A 19,687-nucleotide genomic window follows, 5' to 3' on the forward strand; every position below is an offset into this window, starting at 1 on the left:
TACAAATGTAATATTCTTTCATGTAAAATAAAAAAGATGAGAAAGCTGTGTGAGTCACACAGATAAATTACTTTCCAGATACGACTAAATTATGAAACTCTAAGATATATAGACGATGGGTGTATTTTGTCTCACAGGGAACACAGGAAAGACAAGGAGATGTGAGGAAAAAGGAGATGGCAATGCTTTCATTACTTAAGTTTGAAAAGTCATATGTCAGGGATTCTTAGAAAGGCCAGCATACTGGAAACTTCTAAGAAAACCTATTTGCATAAAATGGCAAAATTATTTGCTACCATCTGATTTCAAATCCATTACTGGCCGATGATGTTGAAAACCAATGCTTCCCCTAAGATGGCTGCCTGAAAATAATTTGCTCTGAAAAGGGTTGGCACTGAAGGGCAATGTCTATCTCTTCCCCTGGATAAGAATAAATGACTCCCTCCCTCACGCCACATCCACAGGGTCCCCGACAACTTCCTTCTTGCTGCCATGTTTCCTCTGGGGATTTCCTTTGAGTTGTTCCCTCAGCCAGTAAACTCTCGGTAAGGTTTCTACTGTTGCTTCTTCTTTTTCTCCTCCTCTTGTTCTCCTTCTTCTCCCTCTTCTTCTTTTTCTTCCTATTCTACTACTTATTATTATATAATATTATAGAGCCATTCAATTCAGCTCGTTTTGTTCAAATCAGGTTGAGATCCAACACACAAACTATAACCGTATACACTAATGATTCTATTCCTACAATAAGGCATCCTGATTACCAATGAATTCCCCCTGGAAATGAGAGCCAGCATTGCTAGCCACCCTAAATACAATAAGACCTCTGAATCAAGAACACATCTCTCCTCTACAAGCTGCATAAATGTCTTCAAATATTTTTAAAAGATACTTACTGCCACTAACCAAGTTCCCAACGGTACCTGAAAATTGGATTTGGCATCCACTGTATTGTTAGCATTTCTCCCTCTCTGCCAACCCCTCCCAGGACCACACTGGTTTCCTTCCCCCTCCTTGCAGAAGCAGAAGGTGCTTGCAGAGAGCTCAGGTTTGGTGTCAAGCACACCTGACTGGAACCTCACCACTCACAACCTGTAACCTCTCCGAATCTTAGTTTCTTCATCTACACACAGAGACCTTAATAGCAACTTGGCAGAGCTACTGTGAGGAAGAAATAGATAAAAAGGCAGCTTCTAGGGTTTCCCTGGTGGCGCAGTGGTTGAGGGTCCGCCTGCCGATGCAGGGGACACGGGTTCGTGCCCCGGTCCGGGAAGATCCCACATGCCGCGGAGCAGCTGGGCCCGTGAGCCATGGCCGCTGAGCCTGCGCGTCCGGAGCCTGTGTTCCGCAGCGGGAGAGGCCACGGCAGCGAGAGGCCTGCGTACTGCAAACAAACAACAACAACAACAACAAAAAAGGCAGCTTCTAGTAAAAGGAAAAGTATAGGATGACTGCTTTGGTCTCCGCTAAGACTTCCCCAAAGAAATTCCGAAGAGTAGAGCCAGTGCCTCACCTCATAGCAGAGTGGACCCAGCCCGAATCTCTCACAAGGAGCAGGACAGTGCCCAGGGTCCATGTTCTGGAATATTAGTGTCATCTCCACCCTGCAGATCAATCTTCCCAAACATCTTATCACCTGACTCAAAACCCTTCAGGGGCTCCACAGTACGAATAAAACCTGGACTCTCAGCCACCATAACTCAGCCCCGTCCCACCTTTCTAACTTCTCATCCCACCAATGCCTCCACCTTCTAAAACTCAACCAGAGCTCACAGCTTCATGTACTTGAAAATAGGCCGAGCTCTGGCTAAAGTCCTTGTGAGCAGGAATCACATCTTACTCGTCTTCAGAACTCCCAAAACATCAGGTAAAGCTCCTTGCACATAATGATATGTAGTAATTATTTATTGATAAGAAAGTGGATAATCCCTCCTGAAGAACCCTCTGGGGACAGGGAATGGGGAGGAAAAGGCAGATGACATGAACTATATGTTGTGATGGATAAAACTTAATATGAAGAAGTAATAAACACGCAGGGGAAAAATGACTGCAAAAAAGCATGCAACCCAAAGAAGAATAATTTCACTATTTTTATGACATTTTCCAGGTGAGTCGAGTTAAGTATGTTAACAACTTTTGAATTACATTTATTTAGCATTTCATTCAAAAAACCTTATGGAGCTGAGTCCTGTGAAAAGTTCTGTGGTGGGTACAAAGATGATGGGGACGTGATTTCTGTCCTCAAAAAGCTTACGTGGTAATGATGGAGGCTGGAACCTACACAACCAGCTCGAAAACTAGGCACCATGTTCTGAAGGTGATACGAGAGAAACAAATCACAGATGATAAAACTATCCAGGATGTGGCTGATGCTACAATACACCCCGATTCTTGAACTCAGGCTTTCAACACAACTGTTTCTGGGTGCATTCTCTGCATGGGACTCACCCCAATCATTTCATTAACCTCCCAATCAAAGGACCCTGCATTTTATATAGGTGAGTTTTGGGGAAGGCATTTCGGGGGAGTTTTACTATATTATGTCAAAGCCCGGAAGAGAGAACACTGGAAGGCTTCAAAGAAGAGGGGGCGTCTGAAGTGGGCCTGGAAAGGTAGGGGATTCTCAGGCGGAAAGGAAGGAAAAACATTCCAAACAAAAGGAAGAATAACAACAAAGGCAAGAGGGAGGAAGTGTGATAGCAGGTTTGAACCATTAGCAATACGGAAAAGCTGTGCCCCAGGAAAACTGGACGGATATGGTAGAGAAACAAATGGAAGGCTCACTAAGGCTGGCTAGTTAACAGAGAGACATTTGTCCTCGCACCTCAACAAGGGTCCCTGCCGACTGATGAGGGGAAACACCCTGGTACACCCCAGGGCACATGCACACGTGGCTAAGGTGCCTCCCACCTGCTGTCTTGTCCTCCTTTCTCACTAGAAAACCCAGCACACGAGCCCCATTAGCTCTAAGGTCCTACCAAAGAGTCTGTCTGGAGAGGAAATTACAGATGCAGAACTAGGTCAATCATTACGATTTAATTCATCCAACATTTCTTGAGCTGAGCCCTCACATAACGGCACTCCAAAATTTACAATCAGGTCAACAAGGCAGTCGTTGATAATAAATGCAGAGCATATGATATATTGAAATATAACACAGAAGTATCTTGGGCCTTTGAATAAGATCTTCAAACCTAAGTGAAGAGCCCAGCAAATACCCAACAGATGCCATCAATGCAGCCATCAACCATGTTATGGCTTTCATACCAGATGGTGGGGCCACTGTCACCTGTCATGCTGGGGGGATGCATATGGGAAGAAGCCCCACCTGGTGCACCAATACTCCCGGCTCCCTCCAGGCTTCCTAAGTCCCTAGTTGAGGCTCGACTCTAAGGTTCCATAAGCCAGCCCTTCCAGGGTCTTCCACGGTGTCTCTCGGACAACATGGCCAAGCACACCGCATGTCCTACCGCAACTGGCAGTCTCACTGCTGAGATGACAGCAGATCCAGTCACTCTCAGAGCCACGGGGATGCCTTGTCCTAAACACTTCCGCTGTGCGAAGCTGTTGTTTGGGGGCACCTTGCCGTCGTCTTGGTCCTCTAACTTGGGCTTCTCATCTGTATTAACGGCAGCCGTCTCTATATCTTCCTCACTTAAGAATCGTAAACCTATTCATAATAACTTCCCTCTCTTTATAAACTAAATCAAAACAAACAAAAGAGGGTACAAAAAATATTTTTGTACCTCTGTATCACTTTCTCTTACAAACGTATGAAAGCATCTCAAAGACAGGTCTGGTTATTATCAAAAGCACAGTCTGGTCCTTCCTGCAATGCCCATGTGTCTATGAATGAAATGCATGCGTCAGTCTTATACCTTCTCGTAGCTCCTCTTAAGTGTGGCAGGCTCACAGCTCTGCCACATCCAGCTGCTAGGAGTCATTATGTATCAACTTCTAAAATGTAAGGGAGGTAGATGTTCCAAATCCTCAATAACCCTTCCTCCCAAAAGCTTGCCCTATGCTCAGAATAAAGCCTTTCCTTGCTAGAAAACACAGGAACACATGCACTGAAGGAACTTTTCGTGGCCACCAGGAACGGTCCCTGACACTCCCTTGACCTGCCTGTTCCCATCAGACCAGAGAACTCTCCATCCTCCAAGAGCATAAGGAATCTCCAACCCTTCATGGTTTCGCTCTTACTGCTCTTTCGACCAAAGATGCCCTGAGCACCCATGAACCACCAGTTGACCCTGCCCTCCTCCTACCACAGGTGGGAGTTCATGGTGAAGCGCATCCCTGGCCAAAGATAGAGCTCCTTCCTCTTCCCTCCCGTAGCCTTCTGCTGCTGTGCTTCTATTAAGCACATATTTCATTCTTTTTGTCCCTATAGATGTCCCTGCCTGTCTCTCTAAGTAAATGATAAGCTCTGTGAGAAGATGAAATTGTCTAGTTTGCATCTCCACGCACCAGGCGTCACACCAGCAGTCCAGAAACATCTGTTTGAAGGAATTAACTCTTCTGAGAGTTGTATTTTAAAATACTTGTTTGCAGAAGGGAGTCTTCAACTTAACTTCATCATCACATTTCTTTTCATATTACTTGAGGCTAATTTTACAGACTTTTTAAAAGCCTTGGGGGACTTCCCTGGTGGCGCAGTGGTTAGGAATCCGCCTACCAATGCAGGGGACACGGGTTCGATCCCTGGTCCAGGAAGATCCCACTTGCCACGGAACAACTAAGCCCTTGCACCACAGCTACTGAAGCCCAAGCGCCTAGAGCCCGTGCTCCGCAACAAGAGAAGCCACCGCAATGAGAAGCCCACGCATCGCAACAAAGAGTAGCCCCGGCTCTCTGCAACTAGAGAAAGCCCGTGTGCAGCAACGAAGACCCAACGCAGCCAAAAATAAATAAATTTATTTTAAAAAATAAAATAGAAGCTTTGGCCCCAAGCCTGAAGGGAATACAAATTTAATACAAATTTTTGCAGTTATCTATCTGCTTCCCAATTATTTACAACTGACTCCTAGTTATAATCTGTAATGTTAGCTTGTCAGGCTACCTTATGCAATAAAGACCAACTTCTCAAAAGAACTGAGTGAAGTGAAAATTTTGAGCAGAGCATAAAAGTAAACCAACAATTAATTTGCTACTGTAAAGTTGATATTTCACTGCATTTTTTCATCTACTATAGCTCTTATAAGGACAAATAAATGGCTTCTCATTCTGTTGATTATTCACAGTAAATACACAAATGCTTTTATTCATTTTTCCTAAGAGATCTGTTATTACAGCAATATTTTTTTTCATCCACTCAAGTAGTAGTATTGAACCATTACTGAATGTATCATGTTTAAATTCTCAAGCCCCCAAATGTTATCGGGAGGCTGCTGTTACTCACCTTTATCCAGAAATACCGCAATACTAGGGCTTTTTGATGAGCCCCAAGTATTGAAGGTACCATATGAGAGGCTGCTACGATTAATTCACTACCATATTCAAGCACTGCTATGTTTTTCCCCTCACCAGAAATTTTAGGATTCAAAAATACAACAGAAAAAAAAAATTAACTCTTTACTACAGAGTTCCACAAAATGTACTAAGTACTTAATCCAGCCACCTGACCCTGGGCAGGTTGCTTGATTTCTCCAGCTGTAAAAATGAAGGAACAGACTATAATGTCTAGGAAAACTTCCAATTCTAGTACTCTCTGAGAAGGTTAAGTACCTTTAGCTGATTCCCCATCTTCCACTCCACTCTGACGTACTTAATTCAGTCTAATTTAATTCCTCAATAGGTGCTTGATCAGCTCTGTAACATCTCAAAATTTGAAAAATGGTTTTGTGCCACATGCACCACATACAGTAATGATGGAGAATCTTTTGAGTTTGCAGACCATACTTGTATGTCACTTTGGAACCCACAAAAAGAATGACTCAATCCTACAACTCAACGACAACAGAAAAACAAATAAGCAATTCAAAAATGGGTATAGGGAGGGTGAGAGGGAGACGCAAGAGGGAGGGGATATGAGGATATATGTATAGCTGATTCACTTTGTTATACAGCAGCAACTAACATAACAATGTAAAGCAATTATACTCCAATAAAGATGTTAAAAAATGCGCAAAGAACTGGAATAAACATTTCTCCAAAGAGATATACAAATGGCCAAGAAGCACATGGAAAGATGCTCAACATCACTAGCCATTAGGGACATGCAAATCAAAACCACAATGAGAGACCACCACACACCAATTAGGATGGCTATTATCCAAAAAAAAAAAAAAATTAAAGAATTTTTGGCAAGGATATGGAGAAATTGAAACCTTTGTGCATTATTGATGGGAATGTAAAATGGTGCAGCCTCTGTGGAAAATGGTTTCTCAGAAGGTTAAACCTAGAATTGCCGTATGATCCACTGGATTGAAAGAACTGAAAGCAGGGACTCAAAACAGATACTTTTACAGCAGTGTTCAAACCGGCAAGGTTCACAATAGCCAGTGGTAATGACAAGCCAAGTGCCCATCAACAGATGAATGGAGAAACAAAATGTAGGAATATGAATCAGTCTTAAAAGGAAGGACATTCTGACACATGCTCCCACATGGATGAACCTGGAAAACATTCTGCTAAGTGCAATGAGCCAGACACAAAAGGACAAATGTTGTCTGATGCCACTTACGTGAAGCACCTAGAGGAGTCAAGTTCACAGACACAGAGAGTAGAACGGTGCTTGCCCAGGCAGAGGGAGGTGCGGTTCTTTTTTTTGCGGTACGCGGGCCTCTCACTGCCGTGGCCTCTGCCGTTGCGGAGCACAGGCTCCGGACGCGCAGGCTCAGCGGCCATGGCTCACGGGCCCAGCCGCTCCGCGGCATGTGGGATCCTCCTGGACCAGGGCACGAACCCGTGTCCCCTGCATCGGCAGGCGGACTCTCAACCACTGCGCCACCAGGGAAGCCTCGGAGGTGGGGCTCTTGTTTAATGGGTACAGAGTTTCTGTTTGAGATGACGAAAAAAAGTTCTAGAGAAGGGTAGTGGTGACAGCTGCAAACACTGTAAATGAATTTGTTGCCACTGGACTTGATACATAAAGATGATTATAAAAGCAAATTTTCTGTTAGGTAACTTTTACCATAATAATAAAAAAAAAGAATGACAGACACGCATTTATGAATTCACTACTTGCTGTCACTGTTTCTTTGAGTCCTACCGTGGACAAATCACTCTTTCCTTCCAGGTAACTTGAAGGTAACTTACTGACCCCTCCCCTCCAGACACACAGAGAGAGAGAGGGAGACAGAGGGAGAGAGAGGACAGATTTTCAAAATTAAATAAGGGCCAATTTCCCCTTCATGGCGATGCCATCTCAAGCCGTGTGAGGGAAAAGCCTCTCCCGGATGGTATGTGAAGGGAGAGGTTCTCCCAGCACAAACCTCCAGGGAGGGCTTCAGAGCCGTCTGTTATCAGCAGTACTGCCAGTTACCATCTCCCCTCAGGGAAAGGGAAGCAGAAAGTGGAGATAACTATAGAGACTCAGCCACTTCGTGACAAAAGACACCAGACAACAGGCAGCCAGCTGAATTCGAAGTGGCAAACTGAGAGGGGGGGAAAACGGTAGAGAAACAGCCAGAACAACAAAACAAGATGCTGTTTTATGCCTATTATATGATTTACGAAGACTCTGTCCCTTAGAAAATAAAATGTACACAGTTGGCCCAAGAACGTGCCATGTTAGCACTGTCACCTCCCCTACAATCTGAGACAACCCCCTGTGGCCCACTGATGGGTGGAAGAAGGCCTCTAAAAGGGATGCTCAGACACCAAAAACCACTGCTGGAACTGAGGTCTCAGCCGCCCAGACGAAGGTCCCTCACTGCAGGGAGCACAGGTCATCTACCGAGCTCGCTCAATGCCAAGCTGAGGACTTCGCCACCTTTTTAGACCTACTCCCTCCACATGGAGATGAGTACACACCTGTTAGGTAAGCGACGACTGGATGAATGATCAGAGCTGTCCACTGTTTCCTTTCAGGGCCCAGACTGCAGCCCAAACTGCACCCTGACTTTGAAAAAAAAAAAAGCAAAAAAAAAAAAAAAAGTCTTGATGCATTCAAAGCACCTGTAAGAGAGGCAAATAAATAAATCCTCTCCTATAATATTTTAAACTCACCCCGACTTCCTGAATCACCAGCAGAGCCACACCCAAAAGTGGAAATAGCAGTTCATCCACATTCCCTCCTGGGGCCTTTGGACTTCGCTTTTGTAACGGATAGAAGAAAGGGGACCATCTGGGTCGGTGCTCGGAGCCACCTAGAGCACCCCCACGTGCCCAGGGCATCCTCTGGGGGCAGCAGCTTCTTGTCTCACTTCTCTGTCCCTCATCCCTGAGGACTTTCCAGGTCAGCTCAACAGTGCACATGAGTTAAGTTTTCCCATACAAACAAAATCCCAACATCCCCACAAAGAGTCAATAAAGGTTTACCTTCAGGATTACGATTTTAAAGTGAGATTACACTTTCCTGTTCTTCTGTCAGTTGCAAATCCCCAAACCTACTAGAATTCACTTAAAACTAATCTACAGTGTTTTCATTGGAAGAAAGCAATCACGAAAGCTCTGACCTGCTGAGCAGCTGGGAATTTCTTTGCTGAAGGTTTGGTTTAGTCTTTATTTTTCTAGCTGCTGGCCCTGCTAACATGATTCAGTGAAGGTCGTATTTAATCTCACAGAGAAAAGCTACCTAAGCAGTTCTTAGGTAGGCTTCGGTAAAAATAAATTGCCTGGGCTCTGTGGGTAAGTCTGTTGCTTCTCCCCAACAATTACAGTCAAAGGGAACAAATGAAGGCAACTGTAAGACACCGGTGCTTGATTTCAAAAGAACTTCCCTGCACATAAGTTACGGGCTGAGTGTTTGTTAATAACGAAGTTATTGTTAATAACTAACCCACCAAGAAAGTAGCAGCTCCCAAATGTATACCTTGGGTTTATCAGCAAATACAGCTTATTTACATGTACAGGAAGGTATTACTATCAGCATTGGGACATAAATGTTAAAGGAATAGACTGATAAGACTTTTGTTAAGCCCTCGGTAAAAAGGAGAAAACCGAACAATTTTTTCACCTTCTAGATGTTGAAGGCCTAATACAAAGTGACAAATCCTATTGCAAAGTGACAAATCCCAATGTTTACGTGCTCAATACATATACCATTAGGTTTCTAACACAAAGGAGATCTAGGCCACAGGCCCCAAGCTGGAATTCAGCCTTTGAAGCTAACCTTTGCTTTAGGGTTGAAAATCAAATCAACAAATATTTATCTAGTGCTTACTGTGTATCAAGCACTAGTGGAGAATGCAAGGAAATACGACACAATCCCAGCTCTCAGATAACCTGCCCGTGGAGGTGTTGCAAACGGGAAAATCCAAGGAATTGACCTTTTTCACAACAGTTCAAAGGGTGGAAAAGATTCAAGATGTTTGTGACTAATCGCCAAAGGAATGGCACACACAGTGTGTTGCTTCTGAAGAGATCCAGAGCATCTTATTATTTTAAGCTGATGAGATCAGGTAAGGTTTGTTGGGGGAGGCACAGCGCGATGCAGTTATAACCAAACGACCCACCTCTGCTTTCCTCTGGGTTTTTTAGGTTTAGCCTTGTATTACAATGTTTCCCTGTATCTGTCTTCACACCTTGCTTCATTTCCTAACCCTGCACCATCCAATATGGCAGCCACCAGCCACATGACTACTGCACACTTGAAATGTGACCAGACTGAACTGAGATGTGTTGAAGGTGTAAGAGATACATTGGATTTGGCAGACTCAGTATGAAAAAAAGAACGTAAATAATCTCATTGATACTTTTACATCCGTTTTATGTTGAAATGATAATATGTTGGACACACTGGGCTAAATAAAATGGTATTAAAATTAACTTCACCTACTTGTTTTTACTTTTCTAATGTGGCTACTAGAAAATTAAAAATTATACCTGTGGCTCACATTCTGCTTGTATTGGACAGTGCGGTCCTAATCAATACTCATTTTTCTCCGCTGCGCTTTGGCATTCTGCCTCTGAAGTCCTTACGGTTACGCCCAGCCCTCGTTTCATAACAAATGCAAAAAACGTCTCCCGGATCTATAAAGGGATCAAAACTATTCTAAATTTTTTTTCAGACACAAATTCAGGATTTGGAAGCTTCTTCAGTTACGGAAACTCAGAAGTCACACTCTGATTGATTGAGTCACACGAAGTCATTCTCCCGTGGGGACCTGTAAAGGTTGCTGTGTGGGGAAAATAAAACTTCCCTGGATTCCTCAGTGCTCCTGTAAAACAGCTGAGGCACCTGAGACACAGGAATGAACACAACATAAAGACAGTGAATGAAAGATAGTGAATGTTTGCATTCACTTCCCCTAGAAACATTTTACTCTTCAGCTACCATGAGAATTGGATCTGTAGCCATTTGTCTAAATTAATTGCTCTGATCCAGAAGGATAATCAAACTTCTCTTATCTCCGCAAGAGGGTCAAATGGTTACAGCCTTGACTAGGTCCCTGGGTTAAGTTTGCAGGGTCCCAGGAAGACCTATGTCTCTAAGCATGTACATTTCAAAAGGAAAGAAGCCCAGACCTTAGCCCAGGCCTTCCAAAAGGTTAGGATGGAAACCCTGGATCCTTTCCTCGCTGGCTCAAAGGAGCAAAGGCGCTTGCTTGCTTGTGCGCTCGCGCTCGCGCTCTCTCTCTCTCTCTCTCTCTCTCTCTCTCTCTCCCCGCCCCCCGTGCCCCCTCCTTTGGCAGAGGAGGGGGATGGTTGCTCTGACCGTACCACACCCACATTCCATCAGCTTTCATGGCATCACTTATCACTTCAGGGACTAGGTATGGGGGGCCAACACTGCAACATCTCTCTGGCCACTGATCTGGTTGTAGAGCTCCATAAAGAACTCTTTCCTCCAACCCCCATGTCTGGGGCCTCTGCAGTATTCACATACATAGAAGACATATCTGTGAAGTGGGGTAACATCTCAGACCCTCCACAGCTCTTCAGAAAACAGTGTGTCCCAACCTCACCACGGAGCCATCGATCTCATTGTCTCCAAGGAGTAACAGGTGAATGGGGACAAGGGCATCTCTCAGCACTGGCTGGGAAGGCCCTGATTCTAGAGCCTGGCTCTGCACATCAAGGCACAAGGGGCCCAGGAAGGGCCAAGTTCACACACAACATCCTCCTAAGCAACATCCAACTTACTTGTCCTCCGCCTACGTTTACCAGACGTGAGGTCAGAGGGCACACTGCAGAGCTGTCTTGAGAATATTTTTCTGGTTATAAAAGTAACTGTGTTGTTGTATTAAATTTGGAAAATACAAGTGTTTCAAGGGGGAAGAAAGAGCCAAACATCCATAATCACACCATCGAAAATGCTTCCTCCCAGTTTTTTCTTAATGATGTGTATACAGATACACACACACGTTTTAAAAATAAAATTAGGGTCACAATTGAATATCCTCTTCTTCTCCACTCAGCTTTTCCACAAACATCTTCCCATCATTATTAAATACAAAAACATGAATTTCATCGGCTATCTATACTCAGTGTGTGGACCGTGCCATAACTCATTTAAACGCGCTCCTCCTGTTGGGTGTTTAGGGTGTTTCTGAGTTTTCACTATTACAGAAGCTACCAGTTAAACATCCTTGTACATAAATCTTCACTCCACCTCTCGTTACCTCACATATGTAGGTTCCTAGAAGTGGAATTACGGGAGCAGAGAGTTCAACATTTTTAAGACATTAAGTGCACCCCCCCACCAGATAAAAAGGCCAAACTTCAAAGTCAGAAATGGAGGGTCCTCCGGCATTTCATTTCAACTTGTCCTGCAGTCACTACCAACTAACTAGCAATCTGTCCCCTCTACCTCAAGACGCCTTCAATGACATTTGTGGCAGACACAGGGTCTACCTGCCTGACTCCCTCCTGTCCCCCATTCAAGAATTCAGGAGGCATTATTCTACTCTCCACCTTAGTCTCTTTTTTCATCACCTCATTCTCCCAACTGTCACCTTCCAACACCCTCCCCACTCACATTCCACCACGCCATACACCCACTAACATCTTAACCACGTGCCAGGACACTCTGGTGCACCACTGTAACTTTTCTCATCATCTTCAATAATTGTAGGGTAAGGAGAACAGGAAAAGCTCTCTTCAAAAATAACACGATAGATATTACTTGAAACAAAGTTATTTGTATGCACTTTCTTCTCACTCAAAATGTCAACCTCATGAGATGGGAAAATCAGTTGGATTCTAAGCTTACGGGGCCAGGACAGTGTCTTCTATCTAGAAGGTATTTCTTTGGTTCCTACAAAAACCTGACATCCATAAGCTCAAAAAGAACAAATTAAATAGGAAGCTCATCTTTTCTTTGATCACATTAGGTGTGTGAGTATCAAATGCTCTTACACAGATAGCAACAGATTGCTAAGGACGCTGGAAAAGAAACTATTTATGAAAATGACAGAGCAAGTAGTTAACTCTCAAAAATGTTTCATCAAATGGGCAGAAGACCTAAATAGGCATTTCTCCAAAGACATACAGAGTGCCAACAAACACATGAAAAGATGCTCAACATCACTAATCATTAGAGAAGTGCAAATCAAAACTACAATGAGGTGTCACCTCACACTAGTCAGAATGGCCATCATCAAAAAATCTACAAACAATAAATGCTGGAGAGGGTGTGGAGAAAAGGGAACCCTCCTGCACTGTTGGTGGGAATGTAAATTGATACAGCCACTATGGAGAACAGTATGGAGGTTCCTTAAAACACTAAAATTAGAGCTATCATACGACCCAGCAATCCCACTACTGGGCATATACCCTGAGAAAACCATCATTCAAAAAGAGTCATGTACCACAATGTTCACTGCAGCTCTATTTACAATAGCCAGGACATGGCAGCAACCTAAATGTCCATCGACAGATGAATGGATAAAGGAGATGTGGCACATATATACAATGGAATATTACTCAGCCATGAAGAGAAACAAAATTGAGTTATCTGTAGTGAGGTGGATGGATCTAGAGTCTGTCATACAGAGGGAAGTAAGTCAGAAAGAGAAAAACCAATACCATATGCTGACGCATATATATGGAATCTAAAAAAATTGTACCGATTAACCAACTGGCAGGGCAGGAATAAAGACGCAGACGTAGAGAACAGACTTGAGGACACAGGGGAGGAAGGGGAAGCTGGGACAAAGTGAGAGAGTGGGACGGACATATATACACTACCAAATGTAAAATAGATGGCTAGTGGGAAGCAGCCACATAGCACAGGGAGATCAGCTCGGTGCTTTGTGACCACCTAGAGGGATGGGAGAGGGAGGGTGGGAGGGAGTCTCAAGAGGGAGGGGATAGGGGGATATATGTATACATATAGCTGATTCACTTTGTTGTACAGCAGAAACTAACACAACATTTTAAAGCAATTATACTCCAATAAAGACGTGAAAAAAAAAACCTGGATAGGCTTTTATCACACAAAACCCTGAAGTAAGATATTTTGTTGAACTAAATTGGTCTTGCCCTTGATATAAAAATGCTTAGAATCCATCACCAGAAAGAAAAGCACAGCCTTCTGTTTCTCATAAACATGGGGCTACAAGGCATGCACACAGGGCACGGGACATACGGAGACATTTTTTGCTTTGCCTCTTGTTCTTTCTTGCTTATCGAAGCTGAATACTAAATTGATAAAGGGGACTATAAGCCAAAACAGAAACAAACAAAAAACAAACCCATGACTCTGTGGCCTTCCTAGAGAGCGACACACTTGTGAAACAAAGTCCTTCTTGCTTGTTCAGAATGGAAAATTCAAAGTATCACAACTGTACCGCGAATCCCATTTTTGTATGACAAGCAAGGTCAACATGGGCAGAGCCAACAGGGAGGGACCACAGATTCCCTATTCAAAGCACTGCCTAAAAGGTGGAGAACAAGTTCCATCTGCTTGTTTTCCTGCATAGCCTGGCCTCAATGAAACAATGAAAAGGTTTGGCCCTGGGAAGAGATCCCTGACTCAGTGGTTCTCTGCCTTTGCTCTGGCCCACATACCTGAGTGACAGGGATCCAGGATACACTGGTGAACGTGAGAGGCTTACTACGGGGTCGGGGGAGAGACAAGGAGAAGAGGGGGCTGCAGACGGTCTCAAGTCTGAAGGTTCTGTGTGGTTTCTAAAAGCCCCCTCCTCTCCATGATTCCGATACACACATAAGTCCCGTCCCTCGAAGATGACAGAACCATGCAGCCCCATTTTATAGATGTGAAAACTAAGGTCCAGAAAGGAGAAGTGATTGGAGAGTTAATGAAAGAGCTGAGTCAACTCTGGGCCTCTGGACTCTTGAGTTCATGCACCTCCCACTACCCAGAGCCTTGTACATAGCTGTCTGTCAACAAATATTTAATAAATAAATGAAATAAGGACTCAGTGTTTGCGTTCATTGAACAAAATAATCGCCTGAGTTACTGCAATGGTTCATATCATGGGGTCCCTGGATCCCCAGTAGAACTCAAAGTTACTGATGGGAGTGGGAAGGTGGTAACTAGTTTTAGGACCTCAGAAGGCCCAATAGGTCTAACAGCTTATCTAAGAAACGGCTGCCCAGGTTGCCTACAACGTCAAGTTTCTCTACTTTGGGCTGGAATTAGATCAACTAGATTTGCTGATGCTGGCTCTCTCAAGTCAACCAGGAGTTCTGACTGCAAGTCTAACGTGTTTCTAAGTAATAAAAATGGGCATATGAAGTCTTCCTAACTACACACAATCTGTTTCAGAGACCATCTGTCAAAAGATGGAGCTGGGGAGAGGGGAAATCATTTTAAAAGGCTCTCTCAAGGCAAAACGCTGGTGACTGTGCGTCCTCTGGACGGGTCAGAGCCCAGCCTCAGGTGCCTGTGGACGTGACTTCCTGCCTGTGTATTTCTCTTGGTATTTTATATAAAATACTGACTTCAGGTTTAAATCTGGACCCTATAGATAACTTACCATTCTTTGCTGAAAAAAATCAACACTTAATCAAATCTCGTCACTCCCAAGCCCACCAGCACCCCTCCACCGTGAGGGCCACTGCTTGACCCTGCCTTGGGCAGACATTACAACCAAATACTGATCAGACTCAGGCCAAAAGTAGGGCACGAATGGGGCCAACAGGGACAGAAAGCCCTAACTTCCTACCCCTGTGTGAGAAGGGGTCCCATACAGACCAAAAGAAGAACTGATTTTATTGTTAACAATAACTATTTCACAGCAATTTATGTTATTTTCATATACCACTTTATGTATTTTATATCTCTTGTAAATATATACTATTATATTTATTTTCACATATGCTGTCACGTATCATTTTCACATATATAGTGTTAGGTACATAGTAAGCATTCAATAAATGCAAGTTCACTGAGTCCTTTTAAAGATGTTACAGCAAAAACTAAAATCAGTTAAGGGCATACAATTAATAACAGATAATGAATTGAAGAGTCTTCAGCAATGATGAAGAAAATTCAGACTACAGCAAAGTGAGCTTGGGAGGGTTTTTTCTTGATATGAAGACGGAAAATACATTGGTCCAATCATTTTTATTTCCATATCATTTGGTCTCCATGGACACCATCTATCTTCTCTTCTGACAGAAAAAAAACTCACTGACAATATCTTATGTCACTGTTAAATACTTTACTGCTTTACATAAAATAGTTATGCTGTGTTTAATTTCTTACCATTATTATTTTCTCTCAGAACAAGTAAAATCCCTTCTTGTTGAAAATTCTATAAGAGAAAGTCAGTGCTTAATCCACAGTCATGATTCCCTGGCTTTTCAAGTTAAGAATAATCTGATAAAATTCTGAAAATGAATGCCTTACACATTTGTAGAGTGCTATAACTTATGCAACCTTCTTTCATAACAGTATCTCATTTGTTCCCAAAAGCAACCCTATCAGATATACAGTTAAGTATTATTATCACCTTCCACAGCACTTACCCCTAAAGGTAATTACTGTCTGTATTTTTTAGCTGGGTATTGTCAGCTCACCAACTAGAATGCAATCTCCCCAGAGGGTAAAGAAACTGTCTTCCTGTTCCCAGTTGAACCCACAGAACGTAGCACTGTGTCTGGGGCATAGTGAATGTTCTAGGAATAGTTATTAAATGAATAAACTCCCTTATCTGCTTTAAGCCTTTTTTGGTATAAAGAACATAATAGAACCATGTCCCAGATACCCCATTTAGAGTTCAGTGGTCTGTTCTCTATCAAAAGGAAACTGTGTAAAAATGCTCTAAAAACAAGGAAGCTTATATGCCATAATACTAAGAATAAAAGTACAGTGTCCTTGGAAACAAGAGAAAATCGATGCGTGTCAAACATCCAAATGTTAAACATCAAAAGTTTCAAATTTTCCACTACTAGGTTTAAATGTGTTTAACTAGCTTCGGTATACTGAATATTTGCCTAATAAAGCAGGAAAGTCGAGGAAGAGAAAAGTTGGGTCATGGTTCACTGAGCTGTCAGGACTTTTGTTTGCCATAATTGGCTTCCAATTTAACTACAAATGCTTACTTTTGATTAGGATGACATTTTTACAGGTAAGTAAGTCTGAAATATGCAGAGTTATCTCTAACTTTTGAAGGTCAAAAGAAAAAAAAAACCCGACTCATTGAGAATAAAGTATGTAAATGTTTAATATTAAGAATCAGTTACGAATCATAACAGACAAGAACCCGGATCTAAGAGGCCAAAATCTAACTTCTTACACAACAGGCTAAGTTATAAATTATAATCATTCACTAATTACAGTGAATTTCTGGACTCTGCCCCATCGATCAATAGATTTTTCAAGGTTACCCCTTAAAATTACCAGGTTAAGTCCTAAATATTCCATCTGCTGAACTTTCCTTAGAAAACACAAGTTTTTCCAGGATTTCACCCTGATTGGGGGGGGGGGGCGGGTGAGAAAACTAGAAAATCCTGAATCTGTGTGCATGAAGTTAAACAGGGGTCCCCCTCCAAGTCGTGGCAAGGAGCGTGCATCTGCCTAACATCAAGACCATCCACCTTTCCCATTCGGTCTGTCACCAGGCCCCTGTCTGCACCTGCCCCTAAGCACCAAAAAGCGCAGGCTGCTAAATCCCAATGTTATCTGCAGTCGGTCTGAAACTAATAAATGAATGCAGGCTTGACAGCAACCTTGGTGATTCCTGAAAATCCACAACAGGAAATGTAACTATCCTTCACCCTCTCTCGCCATTCATCAAAAGCAGACCGAGTCACAGCAACTGGGAGGCCGGTGGAAGAAGGCAAATGCCAGCACTTTTCCTCAAGGAGGAAGCTTCTGCGTTTTCTTAACCAAGGACAGGGCGCACTACCCGTTGCCCACACTGCAGGGAGGAGGCTGAAGAGGGAGGGAGCAGGTAAAATGTCCCCAAGTTCCAAACACTATACTCTGGGGGCAAAAACGACTGAAAGCCACGCCGCTCGCATGTGGCAACCTCGACTGCTAGTGCCAGGGGTCACATTCACAGCGATGACCAGCGGTCCTGCCTACACCGACTGACCTCAGCGCCTCGCCTGGTGCCCGGAAGGCTGTTTCTGCGCCCGGCTCGGGCTGCCAGCCTCCTTTCCGCTTCTCCCCCTCTAAAGGGGTAAGGGGGTGAGGGCGGCCCACGTAGCCACACCTGGGGCCCAAACAGAGATGCCGGCGCGTCCCAGGAGGGGGATGAGCTGCATCCTGAAACCCTCTGAACTTGGAAAGGCAGCCCGAGCCCTCTCGGGGCCGGCTTCCAGGCCGTAGCGCCCCGAGCGGGCGGGCGCCACGATCGGCCACGACTGGCATCGCTCGGTGGGCGAGCCCGGCCCGCGAGGCGGAAAGGAAGTGGCTGCCGCGGCTTTGCACCAACCACGTTCGGCCGGCGGGCGAATGCCACTCGGCGCCCCGAGCGGGGTCGGAGGGCGCGGGGCGGGCACTCCCGTCCCCACCCCGCCGCCGCCGGCGCCCCGGGACCCCCAGGGGACGCCGGCCCCGGGCCTGCCAGCAGGGCGCCGCTCGGTCCCCGGAGGCTCCCCGCCCCCACCTCGCCCGCTCCGTAGCCAAGGCGGGTCAGGCCCAGCGCGCGAGTACGGCCCGGGGGCGCCCGCGGGGACCCGGAGGCGCCCGGCGCTAGGCCGCGGCCGGGCCGCTGACCCCTGGGCGCGGCGCCCTCCCGGGACGCGCCGCCCGAGCCCCCCGCGCGCCGGGACAAGTGCAGTGACAAAGCCCCAGGGCCAGGCCGGGCGCTGGCCGGCGGGAAGGAGGACGCGGCGTGCCTCCCGGGCGGTGGCGGCAGCGGCCCAGCCCCCAGGAAGCCGGGCGCGCCGGCCAGGCCCCGCGCGCAGCCCCACTCCAAGCCCGCCCGCCGGCCCCGGCCGCTGGCACCCGACGCCCGCGACTCTTCCCCGAGCCCGGCGGGCGGGCGAGCCCCGGGACCGCCGCCGGGCGCCCCATCAAGTTTCCTCTGGCCGCGGCGGGAGGCGCCCCTCCCGGCCCGGGCGCGGGGCGCAGGCTGAGGGTGGACTGCGGGTTCCTGCCTATTTACGCCAGAGGCTGCCTGGAGAGAGGCACCGCCAGCGGGCAAGGAGAAGGACCCGCTCCCCTCCTTCGGACCTGGTGGCGACGGCCTCCGTAAACATACACACGCACACACATGCACGCGAGAATTTTGTTTGAAAAGGAGGCCCGACTCCAGCGGACCTGCACCCCCCCCACACCACCTGGGGCGCAGAATCACACAGAGCAGGTCTGTGTCCATGGAGCCACCTCTCCGCATCTGCAAATCCAAAAGTGAAATTAAACCTCCACCAACCTCCTCCTCCTCCTCCTCGCAGCCTCAGCAGCCCCAGTAGCAGCAGCAACAGCAGCAGAACCTGCTTCCCCTAAAATCAGATGATCCATAACAGCGCCGACTGTTCCTCCAAAAATCAGTATTAATATTTATGAACCTCAGCATTTTCCGTCTGCAAAACATCGTGTCAAACCATCAGGACGCGCGCACACACATATCCCCTCCAGTCCTCATAAACATGCCCTCGAGAAAAACACACACGCACAGTCACAACTATTATTTGAAAAATGTTACCTCTCAGTGTGCTTTTTCACGCTATCAATACAATTCCGCAAGGCTTAAGTGTTGCTAGGATGTGTGAAATGGAAATGAAAGCCCGTCAGTTGAATAATCGCAGGAACAAAACTAAAAGTTACTCCCCGGCTTGCCTGAGAACAGTCCAGATCGAAAGCAAAACAAGGAGAGGAAACTGCGAAGCGCTGAGGCTGGAAATCCCCCCACCCCCCGCCCTCCCGGTGCCTCGCTCCCTCCCTCCCTCCGTCCCTCGCTCGCTCCCCCCTCCGCCCTCCTCCCTCCGCCCTTCCTCCCCAGTGTTTGTTTCAAGCTTGTGCAACTGGGAGGTGGAGGCGGAGGGAGGGCGCGAGCTGCCCGGCCTGGAGGTGCGGAAGTTCGCCGCCGCTGTTCATTGGCAGGCAGCGCGGCTTTCATCATTTCTCAGAAAAGTCAATTTCATTTTCACTTACCCACGTCGCGGCAGCGGGAGCAACAAGCGGCTGCGCGTGAGTCTGCTGCTCGCACACCCGGGCGCTCAC

General features: G+C 45.8%; 1 protein-coding gene across 2 annotated transcripts in view; it reads right to left on the reverse strand.

The window, feature by feature from the left end:
• Positions 1-19,312, reverse strand: part of IRF2 (interferon regulatory factor 2) — an 84,072-nt gene extending 64,760 nt beyond the window's left edge. For both annotated transcript variants that reach the window (XM_082863959.1, XM_082863958.1), the window contains exon 1: positions 19,170-19,312. The gene's annotated coding sequence lies outside the window, so the exon portion shown is untranslated. The remainder of the gene's footprint in view (positions 1-19,169) is intronic.
• Between the last annotated feature and the right edge of the window lie 375 nt (positions 19,313-19,687).

Source organism: Leucopleurus acutus (assembly GCF_964270905.1).
Source record: "Leucopleurus acutus genome assembly, chromosome: 21".
Lineage (NCBI taxonomy): Eukaryota > Metazoa > Chordata > Mammalia > Artiodactyla > Delphinidae > Leucopleurus > Leucopleurus acutus.